We start from the raw sequence: 18,201 nt of genomic DNA, 5'->3' as shown, positions 1-18,201 counted from the left end.
AGATCCATACCTTTGAGCCAAAAGTAAAACTGTGGCATGGGTCTGAGAAAGGCCATGTATGCTCTGCAGACACACAAATCAGCCCATCATCAACACAACACTACCCCTGACTCCCCATGCCTGAAAGAGAGACAAAACATCCTGTAATTGAAGATTGCTTTAAATTAGTTTTAATTTGATTACTAATATCCCGCGAGGCTACCCTAGCGTATAGAGATTATGGACAATTAATGCTGTGATCAGTTAGATCTAAATTGTTAGTTCCTTAAATGGGCACTAAAAAGAACTCTGATTTTCAAAGACTTTTTCCCTAATCCTCTTGCCCCTAGCACTCCTTATGACAGATAAAAGCTCTTCCATTACTCCCATATTATACTACAAATTTAGACAAATCCATTTGTTTCCATTATTTAGGAACATGCAACCAAATATCCTAGCCATAAATAATGTTTAAAAAATCTTTGCAAATGCAACATACTTTCTTTTTATCACCATGATTAAATCAATAAAAGTAATCATCAGGATGCCTTTAGCAATGCAGAATATGCAGACCATGTGTAAGATACAAGGATCTACCATTTCTGGATAAATTAGGTACAAATATCCTCAGATTAATCTGTAAAATCTTCAGAGCAGTGCCTTCAAAGCATACCTGAACTTTAAAGATATGAAGTGAGATAAAGCAATGTAGAAAACTCCTGACTTCAAAACTTCACTTTGGTCCTTTTCTTTTCTTTCTTTCTTTCTTTTTCTTTCTTTCTTTTTTTTTTTTTTTGGTAATGAACCCAGAAAAATGTTCTGTTAGAGGAATTCTCAGGAACACATTTTAGTTAGCCTCTGTTTATGCCTTGTATTTCCATCCAAGCCAAAAAATGTCTCTTTTATTTTTCCCAGTGAAATTCTCCCAATCTTCCAGGTGTGGGTCACATGCTACCTTCTTCAAGAAAGTTTCCACGTTCAATCTAGAAAATGGGCCTCTAAATTCTCACAGGCATTCATATACTGGGCCCCTTACAGTGATGTTGTGATTTGTTTTTTCTTTGCTATTTTCTATATTCCACAGTATTTGGCATAGTATCCTAAGCCCAGAAGGCACAAATAAACATCTGCTGAATTTATCAATGACTTACAAAATTTTTCTTACAAGTTGACTCTTATGGCCTTTAGAAGATTATATATTTTTTTTATTAACTAAGGTCAAAATTGAATTTTCACTGAGATTTAAACCTGTGTCCACTGATATAGCAGCAAGACAATTTGGTTACTCAATTAAGAAGAGTGAATGTAGGAGAAGATCCACACCCCAAACTGAAAATGATGCTGGCTAAAGCTTTGGTCAAGAATAGATGTTTAACACACCCTTAGTAGGAGTTGATATTTAGATGATTTTACCTAAACTCTTTTGATATTTTTTTGAAATCTTATTTATCAGGAGAAAAAAAAGCCTTTACATGTAAACATTTTAAGTATATTTTGTATGTAATAGAAAATAAAAGATTCTAGGTAATAGTTTTCTGTTGTATTATACATCCTCCAATTGAACTACAGCTATTTTTTAAAGGAAACTGAATAAAGATAAAGCAAACCTAGCAGCAAAGGGATTGAAGGAGATGGAAGAGGTTGTCTGGCTGTGGCTTCAATGACCTCCAAAACTACTGCTTTCCAGGTTCAAGGCTTTCTCTCCTTTCAATAGTGAATGCCCAACAAATGCTAACAGTGATTATTTGTAAATGCAGGAAGGGGCTGCTGACAAGGCAGACTGGAATGACAGCTTCAGACTGGGAGCCCTAAAATTAGGGTTTTAATTCTAATCCCATTGGAATTTTTTTATTACATTTGTAAAATAAGATAATCTGTCCTTCTCTTATTTGACATGTTTATATAAATCTAAAGGTCTATTAATGCAACACAGAAGGGGAGACATAGGAGAGGTGACCTTGGTGAGCCCAAGCAAGGAAGGTCAAGGAGGAGGGTACAGAGGGTCAGACAAAAGAATGTTCCAGAAGAGATAAGAAAAAACAATTGCTGTGGAGGTCTGCATTCCATTCCTGGCTTTACCATATTACAGAATTGATACCACTTCATTTAAGAACATGCAAACCGTTTAGCAGAGAGAGAGAAAGATTAAAAAAAAATATAGTGCCAAGAACGTACAAAATGTAATTCTGCTCCTAAGCAAAGCCGTAGACTTTGCATCCTAAAAATAAGATTTCATAAATTATGAAATGTGGTTTTATGTAATGTCTTCTACTTTTAAGTTAAGTCTTCTAAATATTACTCCTACCTAAGGATGTATTGTTAAAATTTATTTTTGATTGCAACTCTAGAGAGCATCATTGCTTTAGATGGGATATATCTCTAATTCCTAATCCTTTTAGAGAAAGTAGGAGTACAAGGCTGCCTCTGAGTGCATGGCTCGTTAGCACTTGGGCAACTGTGCTGCTGCCCAACACTGGATTAAAGATTGCTTTAAATATTTCTTCTGTCTTCAAATATTTCCGTGTTGGCCAACCTAGGTGAAACAGAGGCTGCTCCTTTGAGGCCCCTTGTATTACATATTTTATAGTTGGTAGTTACATGGATGTAAGCCTCATGGCCAAGGGCACAGAGTGTTGTCATCACCATTTTGCTAATGAAAAAAATTGAAGTCCAAGCGGGTGAAACAGAACCCTTAGCTTGTTAATGCTATAATAGGCTTGGGAAAGAACTCCAGTGAAGAGGACTTTAACTCCACACAGGGCACAAGAAGTTAATGTTGTAGCTCCCCGATGGCACTGAATTTCATTAATTTGGTGTTAATATTTCCAGTGTGAAACATTCAAATGAAGTGTTTATTCAATGAGAGGAGGAGTGGGGTGGAGCCTCAGTGTTTTATCTATAACACCAAAAGAAATCAGAATTTCTTCTATTTAATTACTGTGGGGCATCCTGCACTGCTAGGATATACAGATGTTCTCTGCGTAAGAAAAAAAGAATTCAAGGAAATAAAGATGTTTTCTTTTTGGGTGTAATTATTTGCACTGCAAAAGGATTCTTAAAAGATTTGTGTTCTATTTCCTCTAAATGGAGAGCTAACTGAAAAGACTTTATAATATGATTTATCTACAAAAAGATCTGATGGACACAATTTCCAAAAGGATCTATTTATTGTTATAATATATATACGTGGGTGTGTGTATTCTGAAGACCAAGCAAACTGATAGACCAAAGAGTGTTAGGAAAAAGTGAGAGAATTTGAGAGTCTTTCTTTGAGGGTAGTTTCCCCTTCTTCTCAGGGGTAGGAAGTCCCTTCAGAGCAACCCAAGCACAAACATGAGTCCTCGCTGGAACAATCTCATAATGAAAATCCAAACTCTGATCTTTAAAAACATCTTTCTATTTTGGCAAAATTTGCTTTTTGCATATCTCCGCCCCGTTCCTTGTTATGCTCTAGGGAACAACAAAAAACATGTTGTCCCTCCCCCAGATTATTCTGATACCCCCAGAAAGACAATTTAGACTCTTAAAAAATCATATCCACTTCCTTTGACTGTTTCTCATAGAACATTGTTTCCAAAGTCCCCTCTCCATTACGTTTGTCCTTGTCTGGACAATTGTATTCTAATTTGTCGCTGTACCCTTTTACACCTAGGGAACTGGAATTGAAAACAAATATAATGCATGTGTTCTGAAGAGCACAGAGCATGATCTGGGTGCTACATTTGCATTAACACAGTCTAAGGAAAGACTTCTTCCAAACTTAGATCTCTACTCTTGCAAAGAGAAGTCACTGATTTTCCTTGTGACAGCTGCAAATAAGCATCATAATACTCAGTCTGTGACTGCCAGTACTGTTTTCAATGAAGTGACTGTTATGAAACATTTAATTTTAAAGCATTTTCTTTTACATTTGGTATTAATTCAAAAGAAAACAGGGGTCACAGTAAATCAACTCTATGATGTTTACGTGTACATTACAACACAACTGTACATGGATCCTTAATTCATTGAGGGAAACAAGCTTGAGGGCATTTGTCCAGAGAAAGACCTTGGACTAAAGCAGACACTGGTGGGTCGTTTCAGTGTTGTTAACCGAAGTGGAAAGTCTGGTGCTGAGAATTTCTGTTTATGGTGAAACTGGTCTTTGCAAAATGTGATTTCGAGATGGCTTTTAGGGGGAAACCTGCTGTTTCCATGCCACTGGCTGATGACTCATTTTAAAATGTACTCCATGCTAGGCAAGACATATGCATGTCCCATCACGAACAAGGGCTTGGAAAGTATTGTGACTGTTTATTAACTAAAGTGTCTCAATAACCAATGTGAAACACATGACACTAAAAAACATGAAAAATGTCTAGATACTAAATGTGTATCCCAAATTCTTGTCACCCAAGGTGACCTGGGCTTCCATGCCAAATGACTTAAAAAAAAAAAATTCCCATTGCACAATTGTTAGTTCAAGTCAATAAAAGGAGAGGTTGTGTGTGTGGGAGTAGCGAGCTGCTGTGAATCACTCAATCAGTCAACAACCCATGGTTGTTTAAAATATGGGGAGTCAAATAATCACGGTCAGTTGTTCAACTGTATCTACTGCAGAGAAGAGATGTGATACCAGTTGATCACCCAGTCATTCCTGAGTCACCTACAGGAGTGAGCCATTTGTTACCACTGCCCCGTACCTTGGGCTGGGTTGTACCTGGGTTGTACCTTGGGCTGCCTTAACAATTCAAGGTCAGCCCAGGGTAACATAAACATGTGGCTCTTACGCTGGGCCCACGGCCGACCTCAGGAATCAATCTTGACTGGTCCCTGTTCCCATGCAGCCTGGATACAAGGTCATGTTCGCTCTTAACATGGGGCTCTGGGTAACCAATATACAGAATTGATCTGAGGATCGCTTCTCATTTAATGCCATTCAGAGAACATGTCTTCTTTTAGCACTCTCCCTCCCCACCTTTGCCTTCTCATTGGTGGACACTTCAAGATATCTTTATTTATCCTAGACAAGTGCGTTCCATCAACTCCTAGCCCAGGGCCTGAGGACTAGGTAAAACTGCAGTAATTGATGAAATATAAATAAACAGTGGGAAACCAGAGAATAAAGGCAACATGGAGGAATCTTAAACAATCCTCGATACCTTCTGTTATGTCATTTTATATCTCAATAGCATGGATTTTTATTGTCAGTGAGTTTGTTTGAGAAAGGAAATAGTTGGAACAGGAAGCCCTATTCCTATTCAAGAAAATACTTTTTAATGTGCTTTAATGGAGCAAAACCCACTAAAACATGGCTCATCCTTGCAGAACTTCAGCCCATCAGATGCCAACACGATAGGTATCAGTGGACCTTACTCAGCAGAAGATGACATCAGTTAATCTTTTTCTCCCCTATTCTTTTTTTTCCCCAAAGAATATTATCTTTGAAGTTCAGTCACCTTTTTCAATTAATTCTCTTCTCCCTCTTTTCTTCCCTCCCTTTTCCCTTCCTCCCTCCATTCCTTTTCCTATTTACTTGAGAATTTTCTCCCACTCATGAACATTTGGGAGAAGTTAAGCCAATTCAGAGATGACATTTCATGAAAATTACACCTAGTAAGACAAAACATGTTCTGTCCCTTTTTTGGATGCCTGAATTAAAACTAAGCAAATAAACACAGGTGGGAGGTGTCACTCATGCAAAAGAACTTACTATATTCCAACATGTACCTCAATATACTATAGCTGTTATTTCCTATGTTGAAAAAGGCCCTCACTCCTCATCTTCACCATCATCATCATCATCACCATCAAACAGTAGCCAACGTGTGTCAAGGGCTCACATGATACCAGGCATGTTGCATGCATTACATCATTTAATTTCCAACCGCTGTATGAACTAGAACCTTTTCACATGTCCATCTTAGTGAGGGGGACACTAAGGATTAGTTAGCATGATTAAGAATCTTGTTCAAATGTCACAGTTACTAAGAGAGGGGTTTTAAATCCAAGTATGCTGGTCCCAAACTCAAGAGTTTCTCATCCTTGTGTTTTTAGGGTCTCCACAGAAACAATAGGAGGAAGAATTTCTCCTCCACTTCTGTCATAAATAAGCTTTTGTCTACAAGTTCATTATTGCTACCTGTAAGAACTGAGGTATGCAATGACATGAATAAATTAGCTCAAAGTACATTTGACTCCAAGTGGGAAGGTGTGAAGCATTGTTGCTAAACCACCAGCTAACCACCCTCACTCTACATTTCCTGAGGAGTACAAAGGAAGTTACAACCTATTTTAAATCTCTGGTGTGCAGGATGATAATTTTCCAATAAACTAAATCCTTCTACTATCGGAAGATTTGAAAATTTCTAACGATTATTACCAATGCCTCCAAACAGCATGGATTGGAAGCAGCCAATCAAAAGCCTCAGCCGGGTTATGCTTGAGTTTTATTTCCAAAAGGTAACTTAGCAGAAATGGAGTAACTGTTCATTATTTTCTGTCATTTTTATATCATTTTTTTTTGCCATGCATATAGTGCAGTAATTGCAGGAAATTAAATTTGAATCTTGTGACACAAGCATGTTGTGAATATCATAAAAAACACATATGTTCATAAATGGTAAGAAAAAGAAAAGAAAGGTGATAAAAATTACATTTAGAAAACTTTTACAATCTTTCTGAACAATGGAAAAGGAAATGTTTTAGGGTTCTTTGTTTAGGCTGAATTCTGAGCTGATATGCGTTCAGGAGGCAAAGTTTTGTATTTAATGGGCACATTTGTATTTGTTGCTGTTTCTGTTGTTTTCTCCAGGGTCTTTTAGATGGTATCTTATGAGCAAGAGGACAGCTGAAATCCCGCACAAAGTACTGGCTTGAGAAGATCTCCCATCCCCATCCACATCTGGTAAATACAGAGCCTGCAGATGAAGCCACTTTTCATTTGCTACATGGGACTGAGAATAGACAGGAAATCATCACATCTTTTTTCAGCTTCCGACTTTGTTTTCTGTCTTCTTTTTTTTGTGACAACTGCTGCTCCTTTCCTTGCTGCCTCTTCCTTGATGAGTTTAATCCCTATCTGATCCTTGTAGAGATATCATGAAGGCATTCATGAAGCTAAAAGCTGACATCCAACCGTCTGGCTTGGCCTAGAGTTGGCCTCATCACTTGACATGGTGGAAGAATAAGTGATCTGCCCTGGATGATGGTGTGGCTGCTGCCATGACAACCATCTCAAACCCAGCTTTCACCATCTGACTCCTCTGGGTCCATGGTGATTCTCCGGGGTTTACAACAATTTCCTTCTACATTTTCCTATGCTAATGGCAGAAAATAAATTCCTCCTAACACATCTGCAAAATTAAAGCCACTACCTTTTACCAAATTGCTGCCACCCAGAACTGGCAAGTTTTGTAAGTGTCCTCCAACTCTCTTTACCCACTGGCTCAAATCCTTTACTAACCATCCAAACAGTATTCATGGCCCAGGTCAATTCCAGGCTTTCCATGAACAGTTCTCTGATCACTTCAGTTCACAATAGTTCCTCTCTTTAAAGTACTTATTGACTGAGTTATATTCATTTCAGTTTCACCATTGCACACTAACTGCTAGGATCTTTGATAAAATTCTCAACCTTTTTTGGGTAGAAATGAGGTCTTAATCACACCCCCCACCCCCACAAATGCTACAGGACACTTAAACATTGTCTTTATCTTCATTCCACACTAAGCTTATTGTATCTGCCTTCACAAACTAGTTCTACTCCTTCCTTATTATTGTCGCTTCTGCTATAATTGTTCCAAGTTTTCAGGTTCAAAACTTCTGGAATAATTCTTGATTCCTCTTTCTCTACCACTCTCCTAGTTTATTAATTACCAAATTCTATATATTGGCAATTTTTAATTACTTTAATTTGATTTATTTGTTTGTCTCTAGGAAGTCTTTGTCAAAGGAAATCTTATACGAAGCTCCAGTATATAAGAAAAGCAGTTCTGAAACTAAGAGACTGAACTGAGGGTCTTGAACCTACAACTGCAGCTCCTGAAATAACCCTTGAGGCTGAGCACTACTAGAAGGTCCACAGTTGGAGAGTTGGCCTCTAAATTGTCAAAAAGCAGCATGGGATAGTGAAAAGAGCATTGGTGTGAAATCAGGGCACCTGAACTGAGCCTCGATTTTTCTTATCTGTAAGATAGGATCTCTTTCCTACTTACATCCTGAGGTTACTATAAGGATCAAGCTCCCTGTGAACTTGTCAAAGGCCATGCATGTTTAGTGCACTATCACCTGTTTTTCTGATCTCCCAGACTCCATTCTCCTTTCCCTCCTGTAAATCATCTGATCTAATCACTGTTTCCATACAGATTTTCCTCAAGTACATCCCTTTCTTTTCACATCATTCCTTGGTTCTAACAATCACCAGTGGCTACTAGATTAAGAACAAGCATCTCAGCGTAGTATTTAAACCCTTCCAAAGTGAACTTGAACCTTCCCTTCCAGTATTAGCTGTCATAATTCTTCCATATAAACTTGATGCTCTAGAAAAATCACTCCCTTCCTCCCTCCTCAATGCATCATCTTCATTGCCATCTTTGTTACCCCCTTTGGTACCACTCTTGAAATACAATCTATGATTTGCCCATCTTCAACACTTCATGCCCAAAGAATCCCTTTTTATCTCCCTCTGCACTTTTCTATCCTCCAAACTCCCAACAAGAAACAGGATAAATCCTCCAGGACTCCTAAAGAGCAGAGACATTCAGTATTAAGGTCAGTGTAGAAAGGGAATAAGAATTTATAAAATTTTCTCATAAGAGCTTAATGAATTTTTGTTAGAGCAAGCTGAAATATGTTTGGGAAAGCCATCTCTCTCACTTTCTCTTTTTTTAAGATAGGTAGACCTTTATTTGGGGTATAATTTTTCTGTTTATGATCTCTTCCTTCTTTCTGCTGAAAGACTGAAATGCATATCAGAGAGAGCTGGGTTGGCAAATGAGGCCTGACACACTGGAGTCAGGACAGATCCTGTTTTCTGAAAACTTATGTTTTCTAAACTGAAGGATATTTGTTTCTATCCAAAAAAAGACTTCACTCATTTAAAAACACTGCACATTTATCAATATATAGTTTAGACCTTAAAAAGAGAAATGCAGGCTAAATTGGAGAATATGTTTAACAGGAAAAAAATTGTTACTTGCAGGTATAAAAGAAAAAGGTGCCATATGCCATGTAGAGGTGGTTCTCTGTGTTTGATTCAGTGACTAAAAGAATCTGTAGAAAACTCACAATAAGTCAGAATAAGTCAAGTAGGCTTTGAAAGCTCTGATTCATGTAACTATTTCATAGAAACCTTGAGTAACTTGTTTTAATAAATGGATAATGCTGCTTTTAAATGATCAAAGCTTTTTGTGTGTAATTATCTGCTTATATTAAAAGTAGTTTTTATTTTAAATATCTTACACCTTTTTTGTTGACATCCTTTTTACACTGTATATGTGTCTTTTTGATGAAGACAAAATCAACTGAGTTAAAGATAATTTTAGTCTACTATCATTTGAGTGATTTTATTTATCAATCGGAAAGTTTTATAAATCAATCATGTTTTACTCTAGTAAATCTGGAAACATGATGCTCATCTGAAATTTTATGTTTTCCCCTGTCAATTACACGGAGAAAAATGCTCATATTTTTATAGAGGAGCCATTCACTTAGGCAATTTTTGCAACCTAATGGTGAAGTCGCCAAGCCATTACTGTGGAGATGTGTGAAGGGTCAGAACTCTCTGTTACCTCACAGGAAATTGATTATAGGTGCTGCCAGAGGAAGAGGGAAATTAAAAAAAGCAAGAAGACTTCTTCTGGCCAAGATAGACTAACAGGGATCAGATTTACCCTTCTGCTTGAAACAGTAAAAAAAGTACAAAAAAGGCAGAATACAGAATATGTGAAAACAATGGTTTTCAAGACACTGGACAACAGGCAATTAAAGACAATTTCAAACAAATTAAATAAGCCTGATTTGTTTTGATTTACCTCAGATCACTGCACTGAGAGAGATTCCAGGTTGCATTTCAGGACAGGGAGCTCAAACAGAGCCTAGCAGAATCCCTAAATTGAGGCAAGAGAGCTAAGAGGCCAATGAGGGCAAGAGAGCTGGATTATAAAGGGTAGAGTATGGGAGAGGATACAGCTGCACAGAGAAGGAACTCCAGGGGTCTGCAGAGGGCCCTTCTGGCATATTCAGCTGAATGCTGATCAGAACATGTGTGTGAGGAAGCTACTCAAGGCCATGAAAATATTCACCTGAAATTATTGATGATAACAATGCCTCACACTCACACAGAGTTGACAATACTACCTTCTCTCATCAGCCAAACTAGAGAACTTATGATTCACAGGGTCCTGGGTAGAGTATCTAGAAAGATCTTGCCTCAATAAAGAAGAATAATTAACCTCAGAATTAGTACCACTATAGTCCTTCCTAACAAATCTTAAAAGTAAGGTTAGAAATGATGAAGTTGTTTCCAAGTGACTTAGTTATGTTGCAGAACAAAACTCAAGAATGTTGATAGAAATACAAAGATATTCAGGACCCCCCCAAAGTGAAATTAACAAGGCACCCCATCAAAAATTACTAGGAACACGAAAAAGAAGGAAAACATAACTACTGATGAAAAGAAAAGAATTAATTAATTGAAACAGAATCCAAACTGACTCAAACATTAGAATTAGCTGACAAGGACAGGAAAAGAATTATTATAACTATATTTCATATGTTTACTGAGTTATATAGATAAAAATGTTAATGACATGGACATTTAGACATGAACACTACGATGTCTAAGATAAAAAGTACACTGGATTAGACCTTGCACAAAAAAAGATTGGTGAACTTGAAGGCATGGTGATAGAAACTATCTAAGTGAAACACAGAAGAAGAAAGAATTTTTAAAAGTGAACAGAGTGGGACAATTTTAAGTGGGCTAATATAGATATAAACAGAGTTCCTAGAGGGAAGGGCAAAAATATTTAAATAAATAATGGCTTAAAAATTTTCAGATTTGATGAATGAAAAGTTAGAGGGAGTTTGAATTCACTCTTTGCTAGACTACTTGAGCCAGGACAACAATCTTCCCTTGCCTTCTATGCTCCTGATTCTCAGGCCTTCAGACTAGAACATGAATCTACATCATAGGCTCTCCAGCTTGCCCGCTTACAGAGAGCGACGTAACCATTTCCACCTTATGATCTGCTGCTTTTTAGAGGTCTACCATGGGAACAGACGGCAAATTGTCAAGTTCTCAGAGATCACACACCTCAGTCTTCGCCTCTCTGGGGTCCTTTATGGAAAGCTACCCAAACAATGCTCACTGGTGTCTTATTCTTATCCTAGTCTTCTCTTCTTTCTATCTTCCACTTTTTCCTACTTGGGGATTTTTTTTAAGAAATGTAAGAGAGAGAGAGAGAGAGAGAGAGAGATTGTTGTATGTGTGCACGTGTTGAGAGCTAGTATAGCTGTTCTCAAATATTTTCCTTAAGCCTCTTCACTCCCTGTTGCTTTTGAAACACAAAGCCAAAGTACATTGTTTCTTTTCTTTCTTTACTTTTTTTCTTTTGTGCTTTCTGATCTGTCACATCCTACCTTGAAATAATGAGAAGAAAAAAATCTCTAGTGTCTTAACTAGAGAGAAAACGAGGGAGGGAAAATGTGAAAGATCATGAGAAAAATGACATAATAAAGTCAAAAATATGATACAAATACATAGGCTGTTCCTATTTCTTCATGTAAGGGTCATGATAAAAATGAGTATCTTATAATCATGGTTTCACCAAATATGTTTGTAGTGGTTAGGGTATTTTAAAAATTCTAACCGTTATAAACATACATCTCAAGATCAAGACCATGATTAGTGGAAAATCAGGACTATATGGCACCAAGAAGTAACCGAACAGGTGGATGCTATCTTAGAAACCACCTGACACTCTTATTGCCCCCTTCTCCGCAGCATTCTGAAATACACATCAACACAAGACCTTTGACAGTTGGTAGGATATTGTAAAACAAGGTATTTTAAAATAAGCATAGTTATAATTTTAAAAGGTTTCATATGCTTTTTTGCATTATTCAAAAAATGTGTAAATTAATTCTATATAAAATAAGAGATGGAAATATGCATAAAAGGTTAAATAACAGCACCAGGCAGAATATGATAAAATGCCAAGTGAATGGTATAGACCATGTTTCTCAAATGGGAGTCTAAGAAATCCAGAGCATCCACAATTTCTTCCAGAAATTTAGAATTTTGTTTAGCCATTCCAGCACCTAAATTTAAATTTATGTTTACAAATGCAAATTTTTGTTTACAAATGCAACCTCCCAGTGAAGGTCAACTGACAGCACAACTACACTGTCTAAAGGCAGATTTCACCAAAGTCCAAATAGAGAAAACTAATGGAAGAATTGAGACATGAAATGTACATGATAATATTGTCACGAGGACTGAAAAGCCTTGAACCATAGCAGGATTACATCTTCAATACAGCCAGAACCACCTGAGGAAGCCCCATTTCAGACTCCAGTAATCATTAGATCAGGTACCCACTTAATGCAGGTTTCCGTAACCTTGTTTCCAAGTGAACAAGTCAGTATTACAGAGAGATCAAATGACACTGTATTAAAGTTTAGTTTTGGTTCAGTGATGGGCTTGATTATCTTAATTACTAAATAAAGCTTTGATGTTTCTAATGCCAGTTTAGTTGAACATAGTTAAATAGGCATTCTCTGTATTAATATTATTAAAGGCAGGTTATGATGAAAAGTAAGGCTACATTTTTTCATGATTAAACCCAATATCAGAGGTTTAGTTTCCACAGAACGACATAATCCATCACATTTAGAATTCATACTGTCAAATTAAATTTTATTTGTTATGTGGTTTTGGTGATATAGTTGTGTCGCGCCCGCCTCGCCAGCAAGGAAGACGCGGCAACAGGAGTTCTTCTGACTGTGCTTTAATGGGGTTCCCTTTAAGCTTACATGATGCGGAAGACGCCGAGGCGTTCTCAGCGGCTGCTTATAAAGGCAGTAAGTACACTGGGCATTGTCTGATTGGATAAGGCACTTGGAAGGGAGGAGACAAACTCTGCACATGCGCTGAGCAATTGTTTGTCAGACTAACAGGGTTTGACCAAGAAGCGGGCGCCATCTTGGAATGGCGTTGCCACCGCGCCCCACATCTCCCCCTATTTTATTAATTAAATGAGAACTGAGCAACCGTTTAGCAAGGATGCAGAGCCTCACTTACCCAACAACAACCACCTTACCTCGTGCAATGAGCAAAACTCTGAGATGTGCAAAGGCTGGTTGTGGGACTGAGGACATGCCTTCTCTGGTGCAAAGGCCATGTCTGCCAAATGCCTGGGGGTAGGAGCGGGTGCAACCCAAACCTAGGCTAACCCTTAAGCATGGTCAACCACACCTGTGTAGACTGTCCCAGTTCAAGCGCAGCAAATGCCTGTGCCAATACCACATGGTCCCTCCGTCTCTGGGCCTGCAGCCTACAGATGCACCACAGTCCGCCAACAGCCGCAACGATCAGCAAAACGGCCATGGCTGCAAGACCGGACCATTCCTTCAGATGATGGGTGGCTTGTTGAATCCATGCTGTCAGTCCTGTGGCAAGGCTCAGATCCACACGAGTGGAGTTCACGTGCACGATGGCCAGTCTCAGGTCTCTGAGTGAGGAATCAAACTGTTCAGACCAGTTGCCTGTTAGATGCCTAGACAGCTGTTTAGAAAGATTAGCGGCAAAGGTAAAGTTCTCAGAGCACAGAAGTGACACAGAGGCCGGTCATTCTCCACTCACAACCCAGCTGCGCAAACTGCCAAAGAGTGTCCACCTGGTCCTGTACTAAATCCACTCGCTGATTCAGGCTTGAGTGTCGAGGGCTGCGGCTACTCCAGCAGATAGATTGTTGAGAGACTGAGCAGTATGAATCGCAGCTGTGATCCCGAAATCTCTGCGAGATCTAAACAGAGTCATAGAGCTAGGAGCTTCAACAGGAACAGGAATGTATCAGTAGTCAAGCAGGCATCTCCTCTGTCTTCTGTCCTGTCCTTTCCTTTGTCATTTTTATTTTTGGTACCTTTACGTCTCTTTCTCTCCTTTTCTTCTTTCTCTCCCTTTTTCTCCTTTCTTCTTTCTCTCCCTTTTTCTCCTTTCTTCTTTCTCTCCCTTTTTCTCCTTTCTTCTTTCTCTCCCTTTTTCTCCTTTCTTCTTTCTCTCCCTTTTTCTCCTTTCTTCTTTCTCTCCTTCTTTCTCTCCCCTTTCTTCTTCTTTCTCTCCCTTTGCAGGTCGGGCTGCGCTTTCCCTCCCTGCATTTTCCTTTTTTGAGCTCTATATTCCTTTTTTCCACCTTTTACCGCGGTACCTCCCTTACTGCTTCTCTCTGAGCTTGCTTCTTGCAAGTCACTCAGTGCACTTTGGCTAGCTGCTACGCGCGGGCCTGAAGTCTCATCATACAGGCATTTCATGATAATAGGCCACAAAAAGTGCCGCAGCAGAATATTACCCATTTTTTGGAAGCAGGGGAGTTTTGGCCGTCCCACACGTCAGTTCTGAACTCTACCTCTTCCGAGGTCGTCTTCCGCTGGTGCCTCAAAGTTGTTTCAGTTCCCGGGTTTCGGCACCACTTGTCGCGCCCGCCTCGCCAGCAAGGAAGACGCGGCAACCGGAGTTCTTCTGACCGTGCTTTAATGGGGTTCCCTTTAAGCTTACATGATGCGGAAGATGCCGAGGCGTTCTCAGCGGCTGCTTATAAAGGCAGTAAGTACACTGGGCATTGTCTGATTGGATAAGGCACTTGGAAGGGAGGAGACAAACTCTGCACATGCGCTGAGCAATTGTTTGTCAGACTAACAACAGGGTTTGACCAAGAAGCGGGCGCCATCTTGGAATGGCGTTGCCACCGCGCCCCACAGTTGTGTTCATGTTCAAAACACAAGGGTAAATGCACTAATGCAGATAGAGTACTTGGTACATTCCCTGGCACATGGAACGCATTTAATAAGCGTTAGCTATTGCTATTTTGTGGAAAATGTATAGTGAGTTTTATTTTAGGGCATGTATATGGAACATTATTAGTATATCTTATTCAGGATAGAACTGAGGTTCCCAATCGTTTTCTCTGAAAGCTCTCTAAGTATTACTCAAATGTAATAAATACTAAGATGGAAAATAATTGCTAAGAGATTCATCTGTTACTGAGGCAGGTAGGAGAAGGATTCCTGGAAGAGAAAGGGCTTCAGAGAGGTGTTATCTTTTTCTATGAGACACCAAAAAAATTACCTCATTACTATGACAAAAACTTAAAATTGAGGCATGGAAAAATAAAGCACCTTATTGAAGCTCACTCATCAGGCCAGTAGAAAGGTCACTTCCGTTTTTAGTTCTCAGTGTCTAAGACTATGAGTCCTTTCTTTCTCTCTTGTTACTGGAGCCCAAGAGTATATAGTACTTATTATTCTTTTGTCTTTGAGTAATGTTTTTGGAAGTAAACAGTACATCTCACCATATTTTGTACTGTTTGGCAAACAGTACATCTCACCATATTTTTGATATAATTTATATATATATATATATATATTTTTGGTTTGCTTTGGAAATCGACAATTACAATGACATTGAACAGAGGTTGGAGGCAATATTAATTATCAGGGTAACCTAGATATTTACATGAATGCCAGTTTTGATGAACCATCAAACTCTGATTTGACATACACGTTATCTCAGTTGTGAACATGAAGACCATGTTGCTGTGGAAATGTTGACAGAATAGCTTTCAATATGCTTGCCCCCAAAATTGCATTTTCAGAAAATCAATAAGTATATCGTATGTGTTTAAAAGCTATAAAGACCTAACATTAAAGAAAATCTGTCTATATGCTTGAAAATAAATTACACATAAAATACATGCTGTGGAGTACAATCATAGTGGTTGGAAGTCTCCATTTAAAATAATAACATAACAAAGATTGACTATAAAAGGTGGAAAGATTTGCCTTCCAACTACAAAGAAGTAATGTGTGACAAAACAAACAAAACAAGCATGAAACTAGTAATCGCTCAATCTTCCCTTTCCTAGCTACTCAACAGGATATCTGAGAGGGCCTTCCACGTGCAAGGTGAATTAATTATAACTAGAAACTTTAAGATATTTATATATGTGTGTGTAAATCACACAAATACATGTTAACATATGTGTGTATACACATACACAGCAAGTTTGGTCTTCTTTTAGGAGCTAAAAAAATCTACTTTAGAAATGAGACTAATATTTAGAGCAAAAGTAAAGAATTCCTAAAAAGATGTAATTGCAAACTGTAGCTCCGTTGTTTCTCAACCCTCAGCGTTCTGGGTCACACTCCCCTTTATATCTCAACACCAGTCAGAATTTCTTACAGAGGTGGGAGAAGAGAAATTTCTTTCAGGCACTCCCTAGTCCTAAATTCCTCGTGCCTGGTCTTTGTGCCCTCCTATGACTGCTATCCTCTTTATCCCACCGCCCCCTGCCCTGCCAACACCATGAGTCATTCCCAGGGTATCAAATGATCTCTGTCTTCAGGCCTCTCTCATTCTCTCACTCTCTGTTCCTCCCACCCGCCCCTGCTTTCTCTGTGCTGATGCTGCTGCTCTCCAGCTGGGCAGGAGCACATTTCCCCTGCTGTCTGGTTTCCATCCCAGGGAAGGCCACCAGTCTGATCCTGACCTGCTGCATTCATTTGCCAGTTCATCCTCCCTTCTGTATCGGTGGGTGGGAGCTCTTTTCTCCCACCTCTTATTTTTCAGTCCTTTCTTGCAGAACTCCCTAAAGTCCTACCTCTGGGTTCACAAGGTGGGGATGGGGGCAGGCAGGATAGTCCTGTTATTTTATTATGCAGAACAATCGTCTGCATAATAAAACCTGTCTCAGCTGCTTCCTTTCCAGACAAGCCCCTGTGCCCCAGCTTTGTCTAACTAAAAAGTGTTTTCCCAACAGTAGCATCCACCCCTAAGAGGAATTTTGCTACTCCCCTCGAGCATAGAAATAGCATTTTTCTTAGTAGTATTGTAACAGACTATAGGAGTAATACAGTGTACTGCATATTGCATTGCTAGTGACAAAAAAAATGTCCGAACATAGAGTTGGCGTGAAGGGGAAAATGAGTTGGGTGGGTAGGGTGGGTTCAGATGGCAGGGAACTTGAAGGCCAGGCAGGGATGTTTTATTTGGGCATGGCAATTCAGGGAGACACTGGCAGATTTTGAACTAACTTTTCCTGGGAGGGATGTTAGGCGGTGTTATATTTGAGATTTAATCTTACTGTATAGCTTTGTATCTTTTCTTCTCTAGTGAATATTATATTATGAGCACTTCACTATATCCCGAAGGAATGTCCTTTAAAAACACAAATTTTCTGTGGTGTGCTGGAGACAGCTTATACTAGCTAGTGAGGGCCACTCGCGCTTGGTCTGCCCCCAAATCCACACTGATGGACTTTATACTGATTAGTAACTAGAAGTGGGCCATAATGAGAGTTTTCACACCATGAAAATAGGCTCATACTACAAATCAGATTTTATTTAATACTTCAAAGCTGGTTTTTAACATTAGCAAGCGCACTATTAGTTATATTTTAAGCTATAATACAAACGCATCAAAATGTATTTCACCATTCTATAGCTGAATGGTGCTATATTTTCTTTCCCTCAATTTTTTTTCTCTATTGTTTAAGACTTTAAGAATTTCTAAGAACTTATTATGAACAGTCAAGATAATATTGCTATAGTTATAAGGCCCTTCTGAAAATAAAGCTTCCTCTGCTTGGATGAAATACAGCAACATACTTATTTTGGGGCCTGAGACATTGTTTATGTACCAGACTGTGATTCCTCTAGAACAGGGATCACATTTTGATGATGTGTTGTTTCTGTGCCCTCCCATCCCTACTATCCAGCATAGCATCTGAAAGATGGTAAATGCTTATTAAATGTGCACGGAATTAATGAATGAGTAAATTAGTGAATGTTATGATTCTACTTGAGCCTGAACTGAGCTCCTTGAATAGAGCTATGCAAACTAAAGAGACACTGCTCTGCAGCCCCTCTGCAGAGTTCCACATGCATCAAGAGGCAGGTTACTTCTCACTGTCACCTTCCTAAGAGCTGTTTCAATTATCCCTTCAAGTTTCACTTAAATAATAA

Source organism: Microcebus murinus, chromosome 17 (genome assembly GCF_040939455.1).
Source record: "Microcebus murinus isolate Inina chromosome 17, M.murinus_Inina_mat1.0, whole genome shotgun sequence".
NCBI classification, from domain to species: Eukaryota; Metazoa; Chordata; class Mammalia; order Primates; family Cheirogaleidae; genus Microcebus; species Microcebus murinus.
The sequence above is the reverse complement of the archived record's forward strand: the minus strand, read 5'-3'. Positions refer to the sequence as shown.